We start from the raw sequence: 26,145 nt of genomic DNA on the forward strand, positions 1-26,145 counted from the left end.
CTTGTCCACTGCACTGCACCTGAGTTACCACCTCACGTGTCACAGAGGCTGCAGGAGAGTCCATAGCTTTGCCCTGTGTTGGGGGAATTTCGACATTTGACAACAGGTTTGTGCTGACTGTTGCCTACTTGATGTTGGATCCAAGCTCCACAGCCCTGAAGAGCACAGAGTTCAGGAGCCCTCAAAAACTGGTGTGACCTTGGGCAAGTTAGTTAATCTCTCTGAGCCTCAGTTTCCCCCACTGAAATGTAAGTGCCTGCCTTAAAGAATGGCTATGAGGGTTACATTTATTGAGCATTTACTATATGCTGTATGGCTTATGCCCCAGAAGGCCAAATGTACCGACAATTCAAAGGACTACTTTGCCCTCTGGCTTCCCATTGGTTTGAACCCAGAGGGAGTTCCAGAAGGTGACTGGGGGGGGCAGGGAAGGAAGAGAGGGAGGTTAGGATATTAAGTTGCCAGCTTCCGGGTGCCTGGGTGGCTTGGTGGGTTAAAAGTCTGCCTTAGGCTCAGGTCATGATCCCAGGGTCCTGGGATCGAGTTCTACATCGGGCTCCCTATTCAGCAGGGAGTCTGCTTCTCCCTCTCCCTCTGCCTCTCCCCCTACTCTTAATCAATCAATCAGTCAATCTTAAAAAAAATATTGCCAGCTTCCTCCCTGTCGGGTCTCCAGGTGCCTTAGAAGGACAGCTCTTGTCAGGCAGCCTTCTCCACCTACACTCTTCGGTGTCCGGGTAACGGTACCTCACCACTCTGCTGTCGGCCTCTGCAGGCCTCGGGTGATAACAGGGCCTGCTGTACTTAGTCCTGGAGGATGCCTGTGGCGTTGCGATACCCTACCACCCCTTTGGGAAGAGTCCCTTTATTAAATGCTTCTCGAATCCCCTAATTTGAGTGTGCCTTCTCTCTCCTGCTGGGACCCTGACTATTGTTCTCTCCATTTACATTGATTTCCCAACTGTGTGGGGTAGGCTCAGTGCATTGTGCCTGGTCTCTGGCTCCCCAATATGATATTGATAGTTGAGGAGACTTTGCAACCTCATATCAGAGATGAATCATACTCTGCCCTGCTGGCAGCGTGGGGGACACAGGCACGTGTGCACACCAGTGGGTAGGAATGTAATATAGTAGACTGTAAATGCAGAGGGCTTTGGCAACATGTTTCAAGATTTTAAGACAGCCCCTTTGACTCTATGACTTCATCTTTAGGAATCCATCTCAAGGAAATAATCATACTAGTATGAAAAGACGTCCTATTGCGGAATCGAACCAGTTGTCCCTTGGTAGTGACTACACAAGTGAATGTACTCAATGGATATTTTTTGAGTTACTGCTAAGCTTTAAGCATTGTGCTAACCCCTAAAGATACACAGTAGTAAAGCATATGCAAAAAGATTTTTACTAGTTCCATATGTATGAGTATAGAAAGATGCCCACAATACAAGGGTAGTAGAAAAAAATACAGGCTAAGTGAAATAGGATCCCATTTTTATTCATTAGGTTTAGAAAAAAGTATGGAAGAATAGAGAACAAACTGTTCATAATGGTTAACTGGGGAGATGGAGTTATCACGGACTTTCATCTTTTATTTTATACAGTCTGTATTACTTGAGTTTTATTGGAATAAGCTTTACTAATTAAAAGAAATTTCCTTTTTTTTTTTTAAAGATTTTACTTATTTGAGAGAGAGAGCACGAGCAGGGGGAGGGGCAGAGGGAGAAGCAGACTCCCCGCTAAACAGGGAGCCTGACACGGGGCTCCATCCCAGGACCCTGAGATCATGACCTGAGCCAAAGGCAGACACTTAACCAACTGAGCCACCCAGGTGCCCCGAAATTTCCATTTTGAACAACAAATCCTCATGCCTGTTTCCTTGCTTTTTAGAGTAATATTTACTCTTTTCATTACAAAAGCTATACATAAATACATTCTTCAAGTTAAAATTTCAAAAACTATAGACAGAGTTTAAGTACTTCTTAACCACCCCGAGGTAACCACTGCTATCTGTGGATATGTTTACCTTCACAATTATTTTGCATTTTACATGCATTTACATACACTTACATGCAGCTATAGACAATATATTATGTGTTACGTTGGATTTTTTTTCCTTTACATGAGTGATACCCTACAATTAAGTATTACTCTGCACTCAGCTTTTAAAAATCCAATGTCTTGAAAGCCTTTTCACATTAGTATAGATGAACTTATCTTCTCTTAACCACTCCAGAGTATTAATTGTATGAAAATACCACAGTTAACATAGGCTATTAGAGGGTTTAGAGCTTGCAATTTGAAATTAAGCCTTAGCTCATGTATTCATTATCTATATTTACAGAACAAATCACTGTGGAGTTTAGCAGCTTAAGACAATCAGTAGTTATTATCTTACAGTTTCTGCGGATCACGGTCTTCCACAAGGTGTTGCCTGGGACTACAGTTTCATCTGATGGCTCAAGCGAGGAGAAATCCAATTCCCAGTTCACTCACAATGTTGTTGGCAGGTCACCTTGCTGGCTGTTGGCTGGAGGGTCTTCCTCAGTTCCTTGCCATGTGGGTCTTTCCATTGGATAGCTCAAACATAGTAGTTGTCCTCCCTCAGAGAGAGCAAGCAAGAAAAGGCATGCAAAATGGAAGCCAGTGTCTTTTTGTCACCTAATCTTAGGAGTGACATTCTATTGCTTCTTTGGCATATTCAATGCATTTGAAGTGATTCACTAGGTCCAGCCCAGGCATAAGGGGAGGAAGTTATGTAAGGGCATGAACACAAGAAGGCAAGAATCATTGGGAACCATCTTGGATGTTATCTACCATTGGAAAGGTAATCCAGGATTCATGTGAACCATGGATATAAAGAGAGAGAGAACAGAGGAAGCATAACCTGTTCAAGGCAGGGGCTGTCCATCAATTCAACAAATACGTTCTGAGCACCCACTTTGTGCCTAGGCACTATCCTAGGTCCTGGGGATAAAATGGTGAAGAAGACAGACCAAGTGAAGACAGACCTCACGGAGTTTATGTATAGCAGAGGCAACAAGGCAACTAGAAAGATTATGAGCATAAGGAACAAGAAACAATGGTCATGCAATTCATAAGTGATTTCACAGGGAAACTCACAACAGCCTGTGACCAGTTGGACATGGTGAGTGAAGGGGAGGGAGTTCAGGATGACTCCCATGTTTCAAGGCTGGGTAACTGGTGGACTCTGGTGCCTCTGCCTGAGAGGAAGAAAACCAGAGGGAGGACAGACGTAAGGAAGGATAGTAAGCCCTGTGTTGGACATGCTGAGTTTAAGGAACATATGGGACAACCAGGTGATATTTGAGAGTCAACTGGACACCAAAGAAGGAACTCAGAAGTGATGCCCAAACTGGAGACAGAAGATACGGCATCAGCGACATAATGGTGGTATTGAAAGCTACATTAATGACTCTAGAGAGCATAGAAGGCTGGTGGAATTCTGACAAGTGGGAACACCTAAGGGGTGGGGGGAAAGGAAAGAGAAGGGCAAAAGGAAGGAGGAAAAAGGAAAGAGAAGAGAAAAGAGCAGTCAGAGAGACAAGGAGGGGATGCCATGGATTCTGCAGGAGAAAAGAATCAGAAAATAAAGGAGGGATCAGATATGTCCAACAGGGTCAAGAAATCAAGACATGTCCCTCGGCGCCAAAAGAAAGTCATCAGTGACCGTGATGAAGAGTTTCAGAAGTGGTGAGTGGGAAGAGGAGAAGGTTGAGGAGCAGAGATAGTGAGTGCAAATCGCCCTCGACTATTTTCACCCTATTGGCACATATGTGACTTCTGAGGCATTATCTGAATTAAATGTCCATCCTTGAAGTTATTTTAGTGTCTGGAAGGCTGCCAGAAATTCCTTTTTCATTCAGTCCTGTTGCTGTGGTTGGGAATCATTCCATTAAGCAAGAAGAATAGGATTGCTTTCGACAGGTGGGGAAAGAGAAGGAAGGAAAGCCAGGGTGGCACACCCTTCTTGGGCTGCGATTGTGAGGCTGTGTGACCTCCAGTGAACAGAGAAGGGAAGGTGACCAGGAGCACCTTGGTGGGTGTGGTACGAATTCCTGGATCCCACATGGGTGCTCAACATCCCATATCTAACATGAATCTTCTTCCAAAGCCGAAATGCATTCGTATCCTTTAGTAACCTGGAATCATAAGAAATTCAGGCATTTATTATTTAAGTAGGAGGAATCATAGCTTTCCTCATGTGAAATGTCTTCGTGTACTTCTCTTGCAATTTCCATTTGTTCTCTCTGTCCACCAGAGAGGCCTTGCTTCTTTGATCTCCTCTACCCCTCTGGGATCAGAAAACTGCATGGAATTGGTGATGTTGGTTGGAGAACTGGAGTGGATTAACCAAAATGGTTAGTTTGGTAGCCTTTCCATAACCTTCTGGTGATCCTTTCTAACAAAGTTTATGAAAATGATCGCTCAGATTTAGACCAAGGCATACGTGTGTGTTGGGAGAGCAGCGTTTTCAGAACACATTCATGCTTAAAAGGATTATGTTTCAGGGTGTCTGCTTCTGTCACAATACACTGAACAGTGTATCTGCTTCTGTGTGTCGCTGTGTTGCAATGGACAGGAGAGAATGCTCCATGTTCACGGATTACCATTACAAGGCTCTGTTACTTGCAAAATCCTTTTCTAGTTAGTCTCAGATTACTAATTCCACCCAGGAAAACTAGTACCTCCCTGTTTGAGGGCCCACCCAATCATTTGCTACTATTTTACTTTTGAACCACCTAAGGGTTGGAAATAAAAAGTAAACCAGTGGTAAACCTTAGCATTCTACCTGAATGGCTTTCTGTTGGAAAGCAGCATTTAGAAAGAGGTACCCAGGAAGATTTTAGAACTAATTTGCCCGTAGCATTTTCACCTTTACTTGCCTTCCCAATAATCATACTCCCACAGCTATTTTGTTTTTATTATTTATTTATTTATTTACCTACTTACTATTTTGAGTAAAGCGATGGAAGTTTATTAAGTGGAGATACAGAAAAAGCTCTCAAGCCTTTCTAGAGTTCCAGTGCATGAACTTTTTGGCTCTCAGCCATCTACCTTCCATATGTATTTGGCTTTCCACTTTTTTGAATCTATTGTCAGTTACCTTTTGTCCATCAGCTTTTTATTCTCCAAAATTTTGTTGATAACTGTTTTGTTGTCTTGCCTTAAGTTTTCTTGTCTTGCCTTAAGTTTTCTTTTTATTTTATTGTCATTTTAGTGTGGGTTTGGAAGGGAGTGAAGGTAACTATATGTGCTCAATCCCCTATCTTTATGGGGGGATCCTCTATGCAGGATTTTTGTGTGTGTTGCCAGCTTGCTTGGAGCTGGTTGTGCTACCAAAAGAAACCAATCAAGCATGGATATATACCATGTTTCCTTGATTCTAATTTATCATTGATTATAAAGTGCTGTTGATTTAATATCAAATTCTGATAAAAATGCAACACTATGCTAAATGGATACATTGATTATAAGATAAATAAATTTCAGAAACCAAAAAAAAAAAAAAAAAAAGAAAAAGCTCTCAAGAGTGAGAGAGGTCCTGACAGGGTTGCCCTGCTTTGTTTTGATTCTAAACCACCTTCCCCAACCCCCATTTCATTTTATTAACCCATGTTCAGAGGCTGACCTGCATTTAGGATCCGAAAACAGTTAAGTTTTGCAAAATGTTGTTGTCAATAAAAATGATTTGCAGTCTGTAGATTTCAGTCTCTGGGAGAGACTCATGATGCTTCCAGGTCTGATGTGATGTCCCCTCAACCAGGCTTCGATCATCTATTACAGCACACCCTCCAGGGGAGTTTGTGTAGCCCCTCCCATCTTCTCCTTCAATTCCGGGGAGTGAAACTTTTTTGTGTTATATCATTAATTTTAGCTTTAAGATTCACTGCCAGTTCTTTCCCACCACAGGGAAGTCAGAAGCTCTAGGATCTGGTTCTTCTCTTACTTTTTCCTTTCTTGGTTAATTTCCTCTGCATTTCCCAAGTTCTTCTTTAGCTGTATTGATACACCTTTCTCCTGTGTCATTTCTGCTTTTCCTGCCTTGAGTTGCAATTTTGACGAAGTTGATCCTTTGTATCCATTTCTTCTTTTTACCCTTGGCTTTATATCTGCCCTTTTATCTCCTTGAGTCTAGACCATTTTTCAAACATGGTGCCTTCTTGGCAGTAAACCTTTTGTTATCTCAAGAAACATTTTCTTCTGAGCTCTTTGATCTTTGTAATTCATCTCAGGCTGCTAAATATTTTCACAAATCCCAAGGTTTTATTTTTTATTCATTGGTAATCTATTAGTTTACTTTTTTGATCTACATATGTGTTGCTGGAATGTCTTCAAGATTGAGTAGATGTTTCAACCAATACAGATGGCCCCTGATTTTTACGATGGTTCGGCTTGGATTTTTCGACTTTACACTGGTGTGAAAGCCATATGCATTCAGTAGAAACTGTACTTCAAAATTTGAATTTGGATCTTTTCCCGGGCTAGGGAGATGCGGTATGATCCTCTCTTACGATGCGTGGCAGTGGCCGCCAGCCACAGTTCCCGGTTGGCCGCAGAATTACTTTAATACTTTTCAGGCTTGTTAAGTCTAGTGTTGAAAGTAAATTTTGGACTTGGTGCTTTTAAGAAATACTCTCGATAATATTGCTAATGTTGATGTTGTTATTGATAACTGCAGATATTTTGATGCTACAAAAATTATAGACTATAGCTCCCAACTTCCCTTCCTAGGCTGCACCCAGAAATATGTTTCAAGTGGTATCTGATGCCAGACTCTGCTGCTAAGAATGTAGTCTAAAGTGGTTGCAATGTAAGCTGCACAGAAGCGGGGACTTTTGTCTGTTTTCATTCATAACTGCATTCCTTTAGCCACTGGCAGTCACATAGTTGTCTCACAAAAATATCTCTTGAATGAAGAGTTGAAGGGTTGTTTCACTGCTTGGATGGTGGGATTCTCCCACCATGTCAGAACCTGCTTCCTTATCATTACTGAGTACATGGCCCCCTGCAAAGGGAACCCGTTGGTATCTCTAAGGTGAGCAACAGAACAGGGTTCTGGAACACAGGCTTTGAAGCCAGGTGGTTCAGGTCAGAGTTCACTTCTGACACATAATAGTTAGCTATGTGACCTTGGGCCTTGGACAAGTTACTCAACCTTTCTTTACTTTTACTCACACTTATTATGAAAAATTTCATGCACAGAGAAAAGTTGAAAGAATAGTACTATTACGACCCATGTGATATGCTACTGATAACCTAATGATGAAACACCAGGGTTCAACAGTTGTGAACATTTTGCTATATTTGCTGCGTGTGTGTGTGTGTGTATGTGCGTGTGATATTATAACAAAAATCAATATTTGGTCTCTGTCCCAAGTTCCTGGCACATAGCTCCTAAAACCCCTGGATTCCTGGGAATGGTAAGTGTGCCTTTTGTAGGTTAATGAATGACTGCTGCCTGGGGGTCCCTAGATAGCTCCAGGACTGGGGGCTGGTCACCAGAAAGACCAAAGCCCAATGAGATGGTTGGAACTTTCAGCCCCATCCTGCCACATCTGGGGAGTGGAGAGGAGCTGGAGTTTTGAGTCTGTCACTAATAGCCAACAATTTCAGCAATCCTGCCTATGTGATGAAAACTCCTTTGGAGTTAGCAAACACCCTGAGAGGCTGGGAGGGTGGTGTGCCCCGAGAGGACATGGAAGCTCTGTGCCCTTCTCCGCTACCCTGCCCTGCGCATCTGTCCATTTGGCTGCTCCTGAGTTGCACCCTTTGTAATACACTAGCAAATATAAACACAGTGCTTTCCTGACTTCGTGAGTCATTCTAGTGAATAATCAAACCTGAGGAGGGGACTGTGGGGACCCCTGAATTTATAGCCTGGCAGTCAGAAGTAGAGGCGACAGCCTGGGGCTTGTGACTGGGATCTCAAGTGGGGCAGTCTTGTGGGACCAACCCCTTCACCTGTGGGGTCTGCTCTGACTCCGGGTAGTTAGGGTCACGATTGAACTGAATTGTAGGACCCCTCATTAGAGTCCAGAGAAATCAGGGAATTGGCTACTAGAAAATGTCACAGAGTAAGTATATGTACAAGTGAATTACAGGCATCACGACATTTCTCCCCTAAATATTACAGCCAGTGTCACCTAAAAGTAAGTACGTTCCCCTACATAAGCACAACACTAGTATCACACTTAGTAACAATTAACAATGATTCCTAATGTCATCTAGTATGCAGTCCATATTCAAATTTCACCAAGTGTGCCTCAAATGTGTTTTATACTGTTTTAATTTTCCATATCGGGACTGAATGTAGGATCGCAAATTGCATTTGGTCCTTACTCTCTTTACTCTTCTTTTTTCTAGGAAAGATCCCTACCCTTTCATAAATGACATCAGTATTTTTGCNAGAGACAGCCAGCTAGAGAGGGAACACAAGCAGGGGTAGAGGGAGAGGAAGAAGCAGGCTCACAGCAGAGGAGCCTGACGTGGGGCTCGATCCCACAACGCCGGGATCACGCCCTGAGCCGAAGGCAGACGCTCAACCGCTGTGCCACCCAGGCGCCCCTACTCTTCTTTTTTCTAGGAAAGATCCCTACCCTTTCATAAATGACATCAGTATTTTTGCGGAGTCCAGGACAACTGTCTTGTAGGATGGCCCATGTTCTGGATTTGTGGGGTTCCTCTTCCTTGGGTTGAGATGCTTGTCTATGTTTTATAATCCCACCTGCGAGCCAGGTGTAGGAGCAGCAGCTGCCACCTGGCTAGTACATGCTACAGCATAGCTGATGCAAGGCTTATGTGCAATAATGCTTGCAAAGTGCTTAGTGTGTGTCTGGCACATAGTAAATGCTCAATAAATGGTCTGTTGTTATCATCGGGATCAACATCCTTACTCTCATCTGCATCATCACCACAACCCTCCTCAGTGCCCACCAGGCTCCCAGCTGCTTTGACATGGGAACTTTTCTGATTCTTTTCTCACCTTTCTGGGGTATTTTGTGCTCATCTTGACCCTGTCCTTCTATCCAGGAGAACCTAATCGATGAGCCCTAAACCACACAAATCTCTTAACCCTTCCAAGGACTGGTGTTTCCCCTTACCTGTTCTCCTAAGGACACCCTCCTTTTTTTTTTTTTAAGATTTATTTTTATTTTTGAGAGGTGGGGAGGGGCAGAGGGTGAGAGAGAATCACAAGCAGACTCCACACTGAGCACAGAGCCCAACGTGGGGCTCAATCTCATGGCCCTGAGATCATGACCTGAGCTGAAACCAAGAGTCAGATACTTTACCTACTGAGCCACCCAGGGGCCCCAAGGGACACCCTCTTTTTGCAGAATCACAATCTTACTACCCCAAATGGCTCAGACAATAGGAGGCATCAGCCCGTGCAATGTCCACCCAAGAAGAAAGGGGGTACTTCGTCACTGTTGGCCCTGGTGGTGACCTTGGTGCTGAGGCTGCTGGTGCAGCTGCTGCAGGTGCTGATGGAGGGATGCTGGGGAAAGGAGATTGGCTGGCGAGGAAGGTGAGGAATGTGCTGCCAGAACACTGGGCTCAGAGCCAAATGCTAATGATGATGGGGGGGGATGCTGGTACCCGCTGTCAGCGTCATTTAAGGAAGTGTGGGGGCTGGTGGGAGTGGGGGAAGGTGAGAGGAACAGGAAAGGTGAGAGGGACTGACAGGTTGGAGAAATCCACTTGTTCCCCTAGGGTCCACCCTCCCTTCAGACCCAAGCTGTCTGGGAGAAATTGTGGCTGTCACCATAGCAACAGCCAGCAGCTGATGCGTGATGCACAGTGTCTTTATTAGAGAACCTCGGTCAGCTTGTGCCAGTATTTTTCCACCTGAATCTCATTTCTTCAGTGAAAGGAGAGACCAGAAGCTGGAGATGGCATGGGTGGGGCGGGGGTGTTTGGAGACGGAGTAGAGATGGGAGCGTTCTCAGATATTCTACTGAAATTCTGGGGATCGTAGTAGACTGAAGAGAAGCAGCTTTTTTTTTTTTTATGTTGCCTTGATAAGACATAATTTAAATATTCAAATTGCTTCAGAATTCTCTTAAATTATACATGAATTGCTGAAGCAGTGCTCCCATTGCCTTTGGAAAGGTACAAGGCATTGCATTCTGGAAACCCTTGCGAGAGGAGTTGTCTCTGGTTGTGAGGAGCACAAACCTGGGAGTCAGACTGACCTTAGACTCGCAGTTCTGCGACTTCCCAGCCAATTAGTTGAGGTCATTAAGTTTTAACATCTCATCTGTAAAATGGAGGTAGTAAGAGTAGCTTGTAGGGTTGCGATGAGAACAAATGAGCAGATGCATATAGAATGAAGTCCAATACCTGACCCTCATCAGGTGTTCGGTAAACGATTGCAACTGTCACTACCGTGACTATTTCTACTATTGCTACTACAAAACCACGCCTGGTACCATGACCGCTCCTGGTACTGTTACTGTTTCTGCTCTTACTATTACTACAATTGCTACTGTTAGTACTCCTCCTTCCCCTCTTCTCCTACTGTCACCGCGAGGGTAATGCAATCCGGCTGAGTACAGGATTATGAATCACTGGCTACTCCCTCGTCTCCCACGAACGGTACTGGAGTGCTGAATTTGCCAGCACCTTTGTGAGGAGCTGATGTCAAAGACTGGGAAGACCTGGTCGCTGCCCTCACAGACTGTGGGTGTCAGACAAAAGCACGACTCCACCAACAACCAGGGAAGCCTATAAGCACTGGAGGATTTTTATTAGAAGAGATTGTACAGGTGATTCATTTCAGGATTTCCCCCAAATTGTCACTCTACTACCCCCTCTCTACTTTTGTACTCTGAGTACCACCCACATTGGTATTTATTTAAGGTTTTCACCTTTAAATTGGTTCCTTTTTTATTGGCCAAATAAAGGTGGTTTTGAAGGAAACTTTATAGCGCCATGAAAAATGTAAACCTCGTATCTCTTGCCACGAAAGAAAGTAACTGTACAAATAAAAATGATGGAAACAATTCAGTGCTAATACTTTTTTCCTCCTGGAAGGTTTGAGATTCAGGCTTACTTTCACTCTGTTAAAAAAAAAAAAAAAAGGAACAGGCCCTAGAACAGAGCACATCTCAGCTGTATCTAAGTGTTAAGGGGCCACCAAGGAGACAGGTGCGTGTTCCAGGTGGAAGCAACAGCGTCAGTGAAAACCTGAAGGCACAGGGCACCTTGACTAGTTCAGTCACTGACATGGGGTAGGAGGTGGGGAGGGGCTAGACTAATAAGGTCCAAATCACCCAGGCTTTCACAGTGGCACTAAGGGATTCAGATTTCATTCTCCAAGGGAAGCACAACCATTGAAATATATTAAAGAGCAGAATGACAAGACAGTCACCATAGCTCTTGTCTAGAAGCACTAACTGTGCACAGGACATGGGATCTTCACAACTCAGAGGTAGACAATGCTTCCCCCCCGCCCCGCCCTGTTTTACAGCTGGGAAAACGGAGGCTTACCAAGGTTAAGAAGCTTGCCCAAATGTGGTAGATTGCAGAAAGGACCACAGTTCTCCAGCCCTCCCTGTGGCTGTCACCTTGCAAATGACTTTGCAGCTCTTGCCATCAAGAGAGGAATCTCTTTTCCCACCCGCTGGCCTTGTGATCTTCTGGACTCAAAGAAATGCAGGGGAAGGGATGAAGGGCCCAGGCCATGCATTGCATGTTCCAGCTGCGTTCTGGAACCCTGACATCACCATGTGTACGAGCCCTAACTAGCCTTTTGCAGAACAAGAGAGACCAGGTGGAGAAGAGTCCGATTTTTGTGGCTAAGACCCAGGCAAGTGACGGAGCCCAGCTAATATCAGCAAAGCCACTTCTCCAGCGTGCAGCTGACCACAGACGCATGAGTGAGCCCAGACAAGCCCAGCACAGCCACCCAGCTGACCACAGACCCATGAACAATAGAGTGCGGTTATTTTCAGCCATTTTAGTAAAAGCTAACGAAAAAAACCAAGATAACTCGGTGAATAAATGCTGCAGTTAGTATTTGCTCCCGGGCTGTGCTCTTTTTTCCCCTTTTTCCCAGCCTGCGCTTTAAACACCATTTCTCAGAAACACTCAGAAAATTTCCAATTTACATTGGTGTGTGTCGTTTCTGCAGGACAACTGCTCGTAACTTTCCACTGATTGTGGACCACATATCAGCTGCGTTGTACCAGCGGCATCTCACACGGATCTGATTGGTACACCAGCAGAGCGTAGGCAGGGGAGGGGCAAAGAAAGATCTGTCCTCCCTGAGAAAATTCCCTGCAAGTGGCACCTTCAATAATTCTTTTAAGGCTGCAGTTCTCAGCCAGAGGTTTTTAACCCCCTCGGGGACATTGGCAGCGTCTGGAGACATTTTTTATTGTCACAACTGGGGAGTGGGGTGCTAAGTGGCATATGGGGGGTAGAGGCCAAGGGGTGCTGCTTAACACACATGCTACAATGCACAGACAACCCCCCAAAACAGAACGATTGGGCCAAAATATCAGCAGTGACAAGGTTGAGAAACCCTGTTTGAGGGTAACCTGGAAACAAGAGCATGGCGAGGACTGTGACGGACACTTCTGAGCAATGGGTCTTAAGCCTGTCCATACATTAGAGTCATCTATGGAATTAAAAAACAAACCAAAATAATGCCCAGCCCCGATTTCCAGAGACTCTGATTCATTTGGGGCAGGGCTATTTAAGACATTCTTTCCAGGTGATTGGAATGTATGGCTAGGGCAGAAAGCCACTACTTGAGAAAAAGTACTATGACAATGAGTCATACAAAGAAGACAGAGAAATGATGCTTAAAAAATACGTTTGCCCCTTCTCCTCGTCCAAACAGCCTATCTACCCCTGTCGGGCTCCCCTGACGGTGGAAGCTGATAGGAACCCCCTGCACGATTCCCTCTGGTCCTGTGGCTTACCTCCATCCCTCCCCGTTTCTATCAGTCTCCACTTTTGTTCCCCACCACCCTCGCCCGAAACGAACACTTTTTCTCTGATGCAAAACTATGTCCTCACAGTCAGCGTTTACAGAAAGCATTTCAGGACTTCTTATAGGCTCTTCTCGGAGATTTGCGGATTACAGGCAGGACACTCTGTCCACAAGAGTCTTCCGACATCTCCCTGTTTTCATTTGTCCCTCCCTTCTGAGCCCTGTTCACTCAGCAGGCTTGGGATGGTCAAACCCTGCCCATTTCATAAAAAAGACTGGCTCTGGATCTGCCCCTGGAAGATGACCTCTAAGTCCTTGGAATAACCTCCGAGAGAAGAGTGTCTTTGTATACCTGAAGCCTTGGGCCCTGCCAGACAGTTTATGCGAGCCTGTGATTCGGGGTGGGGACTCCGGACCATGCTCTGTCCATGGGACTTCTGGACAGGCTGGAGACAGGGTAATGAAGGGCAGTCACACAGTCCCGACGTGACTGACCCCCAGAAAAAGCTACAGACGCCAAGGCTTAGAGGAGCCTCCTGGCTGACAGCAGTCTGTGTGAGTTGACACACGTCACTGCACGGAGAATTAAGTGTCGTCTACATGATCCCACTTGGAGATAGGACTGAAAGCCAGCGCTTCAGCTCTGCCTGGGCAGCTTTTCCCTCTGCTGGTTTAACCTGTATCCTTTCCCATAAGAAACGTTAACTGTGACTACACCAGCTTTTCTGAGTTCTGGTAGTCCTTCTAGAAAATCATCAAACCCGAGAGAGTGGTCTTAGGAACCCCTGACACATCTTCCCACTCCTCGCTTTCCACTTCTGGAATGAACCAGAAGATGCTTCCGTCTGACTCTTGCAAATTCAGGGCATTTGTATTTCATACTCTAAGTAGTTTATAAAGAAATTTCTTTCAAATACATTCAGTGCTCCCCATGGAAGTGATGTTGGTAAAAACAATTTTCTCTAGTTTATCTCCTTTTGCAAATATGCCTAGGAAGCATGTGTGTGTGTGTGTGCACACACACACTCGCACACTCACAGTGGTCCTACCTTTACCAGAACCAGGACTAAGAATTACTTTACTGCCAGAATCTAGGCATTGTTTCCGCTTACTGAAAGGCCAGTGAAAGAAGATGAAAAACAACGGGGAGGGCACCTCAGATTGCCTCTCTGCAAACAACGTGAGGTCCCTTCACCCCCTCGCACGGTAACTAATGGCTGCATAGATCTCATCACACGCCTGTACCATAATTTTCTAACCAGTCATCTATTGTTGAATAATTGCATTTCCAACATTTTTGCTTTTCCAAATAAAGCACCAGAGAAGATTCTTGCATTAGTAATCATTAGGCTCTGCTATAATTATTTTCTTAACATCAATTTCTACACATGGGATTTCTGAATGAAAGAGCACAGATGCTTTTTAAGATCTTTGATAGAGTACACCTTTTGCGGACTGTATCAATTAAAAATTCCACCAGTTCAATGTAAACACAATCATTTCCCTGCTTCCTTAACATACTGGGCATTAATTACTTGCTCCATTAATTAACTGCTCTATCAATAAGTGGATGGTTAAATTATAGTACATTTATACTTCAGAATATTATGCAGTAAAGAACAAGGGAAGTTTCTGGAATATAAAGGTGGAGAGAAACAAAAAGACAGACTTTTCCTATCCTCATATAACAAAATGAACAAAAAATTGTCAAAATCTAGATTTAAAAAAAAAAACCACCAGGAACATTTAGAAGAAGAGAGGGAGGTTTATGACCTCATGTTATGGCTTTAAAATGCCAAACGAGGAAACAGAGAAGCTTCATGGAATCAACAAGCTGCTTCCACCCTGTATTCCAAGAAGAGGGACTGAAGAATGGGTAGAAAGTAAAGGTTAAAATGCAGAAACATCTGAGTAATATCGCCAGTTTGGAGAGTAGCCAACTGAGGGATGAGCCCCAGCTTGGAGAGAAGGCTCCCCTAGCCCCTGGAGGAGAAGCCCCTTGCCTTCAGCTCGCTGTTCTAGCAGAGTGCTGGAAAACAGCAAGGGGCTGGCAGTGTTTTTCCCAGATGGCAGGAAAGCAGGAAAGGAGGTGTAGACTGGTTTCAACCACCTTACTCTAACTATCCCCTGTCATAAAAGGAATTGGAGAGAAGAGGAGACAATAAAGAAAATAAATCAGATAAGTCTCCTGAGGGCGGTTGTGACAGGTGGAGGTACAAGGTGGCTGCCCCCCACCCCCACTTTTGGCAAGGAGGGGAGTGGGTGGGATCTCTGGAAAAGCTGGCTGAGACATTTTCTAACATTGTCAAATGAGGAAGTGGAGGTTTAAAATATTATCTAAAAGTGTAAAGGCAAGCTAAAATTATAAAGCTAAAAATTACCAGAAACACATAGATATAAAGTGATGTGAAGCAATGCAAACATAATGCTTGTATCAAATTGGAGAGAACAGAGAAAATGTTAAAAACAGAAAATAGAACATGAGAGAATTAAAACAAAGCATCTCTTATTTCAGTAAGTGTATGTGGAATTTTTTTTTTAAGGAAGCCATTTAGGGGCACCTGGGTGGCTCAGTTGGTTAAGCGTCTGCCTTCGCCTCAAGTCACTATCTCTGGGTCCTGGGATTGAGCCCCACATTGGGCTTCCTGCTGAGTAGGGAGTCTGCTTCTCTCTCTCTCCCGTTCTGCCCCTCCCCACTGCTTGTTCTCTCTCTCTCTCTCTCAAATAAATAAATAAAATCTTAAAAAAAAGAAGCAATTTAAAGAGAAAGACATTCAGATTGGGTCAAAAAAGCAAAACTCAACTTTTGGTTGAAAACAAAAGAATATGTCAAAGTTTCTCAGGAAGGTTGAAAGGTATGAACACATACACACCAGGTGAAGTTAACAAAAAGAAAGTTAGGTTCAGGACATTAATATCAGACAAAATCACATCCAAGTTTCAGTGAGGTAATAAAAATCTCTGGGGGGGATTTTATAATAACAAAGGGCTCATATTCTCCACAATTAGGCTAAAACTTCAATGACGGAGAAAATAAAAACAACTTTAAAATAATCAGAGTATCAACTTTCAACACACACTAAGGACTAACAGACTTAACTGTAGCTTATCTCTCCCATGATAGATAAGGGAACTGAAAATAAAGACTTCAAGGACCTGAATGTATATTTAATAAAGCTAATTTTGTAGTTTTGTATCAAATGCTATACACTGATAATACAGAATGAACCCTTTCATGAGCCTGTGGAATTTTTATGATAACGGACTATATATCAGGCCACAAAGAAAATCCTAACAAAATTCAAAAAGTACAAACAGTACAGACCATTTTCAAATCACAGTACAGGAAAACTAGAGCGGCGCCTGGGTGGCTCAGTTGTTAAGCATCTGCCTTTGGCTCAGGTCATGATCCCAGGGTCCTGGGATCGAGCCCCGCATTGGGCTCCCTGCTCAGCAGAGAGCCTGCTTCTTCCTCTCCCACTCCCCCTGCTTGTATGCCCTCTCTTGCTGTGTCTCTCTCTGTCAAATAAATAAAATCTTAAAAAAAGAAAAGAAAAGAAAAAAAAACTAGAAAACTCAGAACAAAAGAAGAACAATTAGAAAATAACTAGAAGGGGGGTGCCTGGCTCAGTCAGTTAAGTGTCTGCCTTCAGCTCAGGTCATGATCCCAGGGTCCTGGGGTCAAGCCCTGCATCGGGCTCCCTGCTCAGTAGGGGATCTGCTTCTCCCTCTCCCCCTGCTTGTGCTCTTTCTTGCTCTCTCTCAAATAAATAAATAAAATCTTAAAATAAAAAAAGAATTAGAAGGAAAAACCTACCACCCATTGGGGTGGGGGAGAAATTTAGGGAGAGATCAAAGAAAAATTGTAAACCAGAATTTCCCCAGTATCTTGAATGATGAAATAAAGTTTAACAGATGGCAAAAACCTATGTAATATGGCTAAAACTGGGTTAGGAGGAAAATGCATAGCCTTAAACAAACACATTAGTAAAGAAGGCAATGAAATAAACAAATTCAGTATGCAACTGAAGAAATTAGAAAAAGAACAACAAACTATCCTAAGAAGTCAGAAACAAGGAAATAATTTTAAAAATGCGTGAATTTGAAAGCAAAACAAATCAAGAAAATGAAATTGGTTAATCCTAACCCTGAGTCTTTGGGATGGGGTCAGTTAGAGTAAGATGGATAAAATGGATAAAATCTGAGTTGGCTAATTAAAAAAAGGAGGAAAGCACCAAAACCAAGATTAAAGATGTTGTGCAAAGAACATCACACAGGGGAAATGAAAGGACTTAGCACCTTGCAAAACTTTGTGCAATTAAATTTGAAAATCTGGGGGTGCCTGGGTGGCTCAGTCAGTTGAGCATACAACACTTGGTTTCAGCTCAGGTCACGATCTCGCCATTGTGAGATCGAGCCCCATGTCTGGCTCTGTGGTCAGTGCAGAGTCGACTATGAATTCTTTCTCCCTTTGCCCCTCCCTGCTCATTCTCTCTTTCTCTCCCAAATAAATAAATAAATAAATAAATAAATAAAATCTTTAGAACAAATTGAAAATCTGAATGCAATAGATGATTTTCGAGAAAAATATAAGTAACTGTACCAAAATAAACATAGAAATCTTCAAACAATAAGCAGGAACAAAACTGAGAATATTATCAACCAGCTCCCTGTGGAAAATCCGCCAGACCCTGAGGGGTTCTCAGAGGAATTCTTCCAATTAGCCAATAAACAAACAATTCTACTTCTATACAAATTATATCAGAGCACAGAGAAGGAAAAGATGCTCATGTTTTCTGTGAAAGCCACATCAAAACCTGAAAATCATGTCGCAAAAACTATATACTAAGCTCATTTATAAATATCATATCTTAAATAAGATATTATTTAAAGAAAACATATTTTAGGAATGTAGGAAATGCTGAGTATTTGGAAATTTATTAATAAGCATTGATCCTCATAAATCTTCATTAAAAATCATACAATAATATTAAAAACTTAATCTAAAAAATTAGCATAGAATTGACAAGATATTCTCAGATCTTTCTAAATCTCAACTGGATCTCTGGCTAAACCTCCTGTTTTATTTCCAATTTTGAAATATGCACTGTATTCTCCTTGATAAACCTCTCTAGAGTTTTATTGATTTCTTTTTTTTTAAGATTTAATCATTTATTTGACAGAGAGAGAGAGGGAACACAAGCAGGGGGAGTGGGAGAGGGAGAAGCAGGCTTCCCGCTGGGCAGGGAGCCCAACTCGGGGCTCGATCCCAGGATGTGTAGCTTGATCCCAGGACCCTAGGATCATAACCTGAACTGAAGGCAGATGTTTCATGACTGAACCACCCAGGTGCCTCAAGTTTTATTGATTTCATCAAAGATCTGGATCATGGATTTATTTAACATTTGTTTCTCTCTGTTGCTTAACTTTGTCATGTCTGCTTTTATCATGCTTAATTCCATCTACCTGCTGTTTTACTTTTAGTTGTTTTTCCTAACCTCCCCTTTTTAAGCTTTTCTCCCCCCTCTTTTTTAAGCTTTCATCTTTAAGTAATCTCTCCACCCAATGTGGGGCTCGAACTCATGACCCCTCATAACCCCTTTTTATCAGAAACATTTAAGGGGTGCCTGGATGGCTGTCAGTTAAGCGCCTGCTCTTGGCTCAGGTCATGATCCCAGGGTTCTGGGATCAAGTCCCACAGTGGGCTCCTTGCTCAGCAGGGGGCCTGCTTCTCTCTCTACCTGCTGCTTCTCCTACTTGTGCTCTCTCTCTTTCTCCGACACATAAAGAAATCTTTTTCAAATAAAGAAATCTTAAAAAAAAGAAACATTTCTTTTCATTCTTTTTTTTTTTAAGAGAGGGAGAGAAAGAATCTTAAGCAGGCTCCAAGCCCAGCCCAGAACCCAACGTGGGGCTCGATCTCACAACCCTGAGATCGTGACCTGAGCCGAAATCAAGAGTTAGATGCTTAACTGACTGAGCCACCTAGACGTCCCTCTTTTCATTCTATCTTAATAAAAGCATTTAAAATTATGATTTTGCTTCTGATTACTGGGTTGCCTACATCTTATCAGTTTTGAAAGGCAGTGTTCTCCTTGTGTTCTTTTGTACATAAACAGAAACTGAAGGGGTCTTTTTCCCCCACTTTTTTTCCCAAAGTAATTTATATGGGTGATTTTTAAAAAAATTCTATGCATTCTGATTTTTTTCATTACCCTGATTTTATTCACTGATAGTTTTTTAAAGATTTATTTATTTATTTATTTATTTATTTATTTATTTATTTGGGGGAGGGGCAGAGGGAGAGAGAAAATCCCAAGTAGGCTCCATGCCCAGTGCAGAGCCCGATGTGGGGCTTGATCTCATGACTCTGAGATGACTTGAGCCAAAATCAAGAGTTGGATGCTTTACCAACTGAGACACCTAGGCGCCCTTAAGTTTTATTTATTTAAGTAATCTCTACACCCAATGTGGGGCTCAAATTCACGACCCAGAGATCAAGAGTCACACACTCTCCTGGGGTGCCTGGGTGGCACAGGTTAAGTGTCTGCCTTCGGCTCAGGGCGTGATCCCGGCGTTATGGGATCGAGCCCCACATCAGGCTCCTCGGCTATGAGCCTGCTTCTTCCTCTCCCACTCCCCCTGCTTGTGTTCCCTCTCTTGCTGGCTGTCTCTATCTCTGTCAAATAAATAAATAAAATCTTTAAAAAAAAAAAAAAGAGTCACACACTCTTCTGACTGAGGCAGCCAGGCCCCTCTCCTTAGATTTCTTAAAAAAAAAAAAAAAAAAAGCAAAATAAATATTTACAATGCTAGGCATAAAATTAAATCAGTACTTTTATGAATTTTTTCATCATAAAATTAAGTTTTTCATCTAAGTTTGAGAACAAGAAGGGCAAGGAAGCTTCTTAAATTCAGAGATTGGTTTTAATAGGTTCCAAGGACTTGTTGACTAAAAATTTTAAAAAGGTAACCATTTAATACAGGAAATGACATTTGCTACATTTGTTCGTAGTAACATAGCTTGTTTCCTTAATACCGTAGGCTACATTTATGACAGGAGGTTAATTTTTCTTACTGATCTAGTCATAATGAGCTCAGCCAGCATATATACTCTGTATATTGTCCTGGAATCAGGAAAAGCTCTGGTAGGACTTTTCTCCTTACTTCAGTCATGTCATAGAAATAAATGACAATTACAATAGGTATGGCTTAAAAACACAAAGCAGAATCTCACTTTCTTTGACAATTCCCATCATATTTTTTCTGTCAGTGCTTTGCTTTTTATTTCAGACATTCATAAAAGTTATTATCCTTTAGGGAGATTGTACTTTCTACCATAAAATAATACTCTGCCTAAAATGCTTCAGTTACATGTCCTCTTTCCTCTAGAATTGCTATTACTGTCCTGTTTCTTTTATGCTTGTATTCCTGATGTATTCTAGAGCACCCTCCCTTTTTCCCCTTAAGGCTTTTTTCCCCCCTTAACACTTTTGATTCGCTTTTCATTAGGCTGGTCTCTTGGAAACACGATACGGCCAGATTTGAAAAATCTAAAGTGTTTTGTTTTTAATTGGGTTGCCTAACTCCTTTTTATTTCTGTTGTATTGGGTTTTATCATTGTCCTCATGTTCTGTATTTTCTGAAGGTAATGCTCTCTTGTTTACTTTTTCTTCTTGAATTTGCAGTATGAGTCATGCTGTCTTTGTTGGTGTTATGGTTCTACTTTTTATAGATTAATTCATTTCAGTTTTATTCAGAGACACACATCCTCTACTTAGACAGCTTCCACAATTCAGTCTTAGGCTGAATTTCTAAGGCTGTGATCTTATAGAAGTGGAATGTAATTTCAATTTAGGGAATGGTTTGAACCAAATGCTCCCAAGGAGCTCCAATTTCAGGACACGTTTACACAGAGTTCGAGGAGATCCTCTGGTCTCTCTGCTGATTTCGTTGTCTTTCTTGAGCAATCTATTTACTCAATCAATGTCAGGTGGAGAGAGGGTAATTTGGGATAAAAGTTAAATTTATCAATCCATGTCCTACAGGCCCTGGGGCAAACTGGATCTATTGGGAAGCCAGAAGACCGGTGGTCGGAATCTATTCATTTGAAACTGGGTTTTTCTAAGGTAGGAAAAGGCACACTGGGAACCCCAAACACTTAGATTCCCCAGCCCCCTCTTTCCTAAGAAAGCTTATATTGTTTAGATCCTAATTACGACTTAATCAACGTCTATATTTAAGAAACAAAGAAAGCAGAAGAAAAGAACAGTGAATATGAAAATGGGAACTAGAGGGAACAACTGGAAAATGTTGAGGTCAGTGGGTTGGATGGCAACTGGGACCGTGGTCTGAAGGCTTTTAATGCAACAGCAGCGTGTGATGGGTAACCTGGATGCTAGCCAAAACACTGGTGGAAGCAAGCCTCATAAATTAGTTTTCATCACTGTTTGGCATTTCCCATTTTCAGTTTACAGAAAGGCCACCATATAATTTGTGCATCTTCTTTTTGAAGAATTACTTTTGACATACGCACTAAATATTATAACCATGTGATAACACTTATTTAGACACCATATAATCTGTATTGCAGTTAATTCTATTTAATTGGTGTCTTTGCTCATCTTTCCATTTATCAAGACTTCCTCTTAAGTTCTTTTTCTCCCAAGTTAATTTTAATTATATGAGTAATACATTAATATATTCTTCTTATTTTTTTTTAAAGATTTATTTATTTGACAGAGATAGAGACAGCCAGCGAGAGAGGGAACACAAGCAGGGGGAGTGGGAGAGGAAGAAGCAGGCTCATAGTGGAGGAGCCTGATGTGGGGCTCGATCCCATAACGCCGGGATCACGCCCTGAGCCGAAGGCAGACGCTTAACCGCTGTGCCACCCAGGCGCCCCTATATTCTTCTTATTAAATCCCAGTTGGTCTAAGCTTTCTCTCTCCCTCCTCAGAGACACAGAGGTAACCACTCTGGTGTGTATCTGTCTATCTATCCATCTATCTACTCAATTTTTAAATGTGGTATTTTTTTTTTTTTACTTGAGAGAGAGAGAGAGGACAAGAGAGAGGAGCAGAAGGAGAAGGAAAATCAGACTCCCCCCTGAGCAAGGACCCCTGAGATCATGACCTGAGCCAAAATCAAGAGTCAGAGGCTTAACTGACTGAGGCACCCAGGTGCCTGAAAAATGTGGTATTTTTAAAATAATTACATCACATTTTATAATTTGCTTCCCACACACACACCTGTAATATGTCTTAGAGATCTAAGTAAATAACTATTTTATTTTTTTAAAAGGTTTGTTTATTTAAGAGAGAGAGAGAGAGCATGCTGTGGGGAGGAGAGAGAGAATCTCAAATAGAGTCCCCACTGAGCATGGAGCCTGACTTGGGGCTTGAACTCACGATGCTGAGATGATGACCTGAGCCGAAATCAAGACTTAGATGCTTAACTGACTGAGCCACCCAGGTGCCCCAGTAAATATCTATTTTAAGCTGTGGCATAAAATTCCTTAGAACGGATACACCGCAATATGTTTGGTCATAATCCAATTGATCGATATCAGGGTTGTTCTGGTTGGTGACCACTGTAAACCATGTTGCAAGGAACATCTTCCTGCCTGCCCTCTGGTGTACACGGGGGTGGGGGTGGGGGAGTTTCTTTAGGGAAGAAACTAAGCAGAAGAATTGCTTAGGCCATTTATTGTTGTGGTTTTGTATTTCTACAGTGCTATCCAATATAGTAGCCACTAGTCACATGTCACCATTGAACACTTTCACTGTGGTTAATCTGAGTGGAGAATTAACTCTTAGTTTTACTTAATTTCTAAATTGTCAAAACTGAATCAGTGTAAGACGCTTTTCTGTGAAATTCCATTTTACTGGGAGGAGAAACAAATAATTGCATTCGAGTAATTGCATCACATGAAATATTATTGCTACATTGTAAGGCACGCGCTGGGTAAACATAGCATACGCAGTGTTATAAATCAGTCACTACGGCATGTTTCTGGGATTCCATGTGAACACATCAGCAATCTACTAGACGTCAATGCACTGATTCAGTTTGAATGATCTTTTCTGTGTACTGACATAACAACATCATGTGTTTACTTGAATATTTTATGTAAACAGTATGGGTGGCATGATACCTTTGTAAACCACAACTGGTAATTCAGTCAAAATCCATATTATTTTAATTATCATAAAATCCAATAATTTTTCTTTCTAGGGATGCAATTTTAAATTTAAAATGAAGGCATACAATGAATGCAGGACCAAATGTAGATACAGAAGCTAGTGCTATGACCAGAAGAGAAAAGCAAAGCAAAGAAAAGCAAAGAAAAGACAGAGACTGAGAGACGATAAACCACAAATTTCATGATGAATGGCAACTGTAATTTGCTGGGCAAAGCAAAACGAAAATGCTGTGTTTGTTGTAGAACAAACATTTAAAAAGATAATAAAGTGGAAAATATTGAGGCATTTTCAGCAAACACAGAGTGAATTTGATAAGAGGTTTTCTTTCAACATTCAAAAAAGAATTGATGGCAAGGGAAACAAAAGCAAAAATAAACTACTGGAACTACATCAAAATAAAAAGCTTCTGCATAGCAAAGGAAACCATCAACAAAATGAAAAGTCATCCTATGGAATACGAGAAGATATTTGCAAATGATGTACCTGATAAGGGGTTAATTTCCAAAATACACAAAGAACTTATACAACTGAACACAAAAAAAAAAAAAAAAAAAAAAAACACAAAAAACCAAAAACCAAAACCCAAGTAACCCAATTAAAAATGGGCAGAGGACCTAAATAGACATTTTTTCAAAGAAGACATCCAGATGGCCAAGAGATACATGAAAAATATGTTCAACATCACTCAGCCTCAGGGAAATGCAAATCAAAACCACAGTGAGATATCACCTCACAACTGTCAAAATGGCTGGTATCAAAAAGGCAAGACATAACAAGTGTTGAGGGGGATGTGGAGAAAAATGACCCCTCATGCACTGCTGGTGGGAATGTAGATTGGTGCAGACACTAGAGAAAACAGTATGGAGGTCCCTCAAAAAAATTAAAAATAGAAATACCATATGATCCAATAGTTCCACTACTAGGTATTGACCCAAAGAAAACTAAAAACACTAATTTAAAAATATATATGCATCCCTGTATTTATTACAGCACTACTTACAACAGGCAAGATATGGAATATCATGCAGCCTTAAGAAAGGATGAGATTGTGCCATTTGTCACAACATGGATGCATGGGTTGACCTAGAAGGTATTACGCTAAGTGAAATAAATCACACTGAGAAAGACAAATACTAAATGATTTCATTCATATGTGGAATCTAAAAAAACAAATAAACAAACAGAAAGCAGAATCATACCTGTAAATTCAGAGAACTGATGGCTGTCAAAGGGGAGAGAGTGGGGGATGGGCAAAATGGGTGAAGAGGTGTGGGTGATATGGGCTTCTGGTTATGGGATGAATATGTTATAGGAATAAAAGGCACAGCATAAGGAATATAGCCAATGATACTGTAATGGCACTGCATGATGACAGACGGTAGTTACACTTGTGGTGAGCAAAGCATAATGTATAAACTTATCAAAACACTGTTATACACCTGAAACTAATGCCACATTGTATATCAATTGTACTCAAATAAAGAATTCTTTTAAAGGAGAATTGATGACACACAGGACAAGATGGCCATCATCGCGTCCCGGTCAGAAGGGAAATGCAAATCAAAACCACAATGAGATCCCATCTCACGTCCATTAGGTTAGCTGTTACCAAAAACTAACAGAGGTTGATGAGGAACTGGAACCCTTGTACATTGCTGCTGGGAATGCAAAATGGTACTTTCATGGTGAAAAACAGTATGGCAGTTCCTCAAAAAATTAAACCTAGAAATACCTTATGATTTAACAATGCTACCTCTCCGTATATACCTAAGAGAAGTGAGAGCAGGGACGCCAACCGGCTGTTTGTATACCCACGTGCAGAGCAGCATTATTCACGATAGCCAAGAGCTAGAAGGAACTCAAGTGTCCACTGATGGATGGATGGATAAACAAAATATGGCATTTGCTTACGACAGAATATTATTCAGCCTTAAAAAGGAAGGAAATTTTGACACATACTATAACATGAATGAGCTTTAAAGACTTTACATACAGTAAGTGACGTAAGCCAGTCACAAAAGGACAAACACTGTATAATTCAAGTTATTTGAGGTGCCTAGAGCAGTCAAAGTCACAGGGACAGAAAGTTAGAATGGTGGTTGCCAGGGACAGGGGAGAAGAGGAGTCAGTGTTTAAGGGGCACAGGGACTCAGTTGCAGAAGATAGAACAAGTTCTGGGGACATCTAGGTGGCTCAGTCAGTTAAGTGTCTGCCTTCACTCAGGCCATGATCCCAGGGTCCTGGGTTCGAATCCCGCATTGGGCTCCTTGCTCAGTGGGGAGCCTGCTTCTCCCTCTGCCTGCCGCTCCCCCCCTGATTGTGCGTGCTCTGTCAAATAAATAAATACAATCTTAAAAAAAAAAAGTTCTGGAGATGGATGGTGGTGATGGTTGCACAATGTGAATGCACTCAATGCCACAGAACTATACACTTAAAAATGGTACATTCTATGTTATGTATGTTTCACAATAGAAAAAAAAAACTGATGAAATTAGTGCCTGAAAGCAGAATAAAATGTTGAGCAAAAAAAACCTTTTTTTAATAGGTTTTAACAAGATCAGAGAATATAATTTTGGCCAGGTAGAAAATCATCTGGATTTTTGTACACACATGTACGCACACAATTTTTAATGAAAAGATGGTAGATTATTATTTCAGTTGTGAATGAACTGAAATTCTAAAAGAATTTTAGAACATCATGAGAAAAAGACTAAAAAGATATTTTTATAAAAAGTGAACAATTTTCAATTAAGCCACATAACAATTGCCCACAGAATGAAAGAACTTATTAAAGATAAATTTAAGTTTTGAAAAATAGCAAATTGTATCCAAGTTATGCCATGAGACACTGCTCAATTAATACTTTCAGTATAATTATTTTTATTTATTCATTTTTAAAAGTTTATTTATTTAAGTCATCTCGCCACCCAACGTGGGGCTTGAACTCATGACCCTGAGATCAGGAGTCGTATGCTCCTC

This window comes from Ailuropoda melanoleuca, chromosome 10 (assembly GCF_002007445.2).
Source record: "Ailuropoda melanoleuca isolate Jingjing chromosome 10, ASM200744v2, whole genome shotgun sequence".
Classification (NCBI taxonomy): Eukaryota; Metazoa; Chordata; class Mammalia; order Carnivora; family Ursidae; genus Ailuropoda; species Ailuropoda melanoleuca.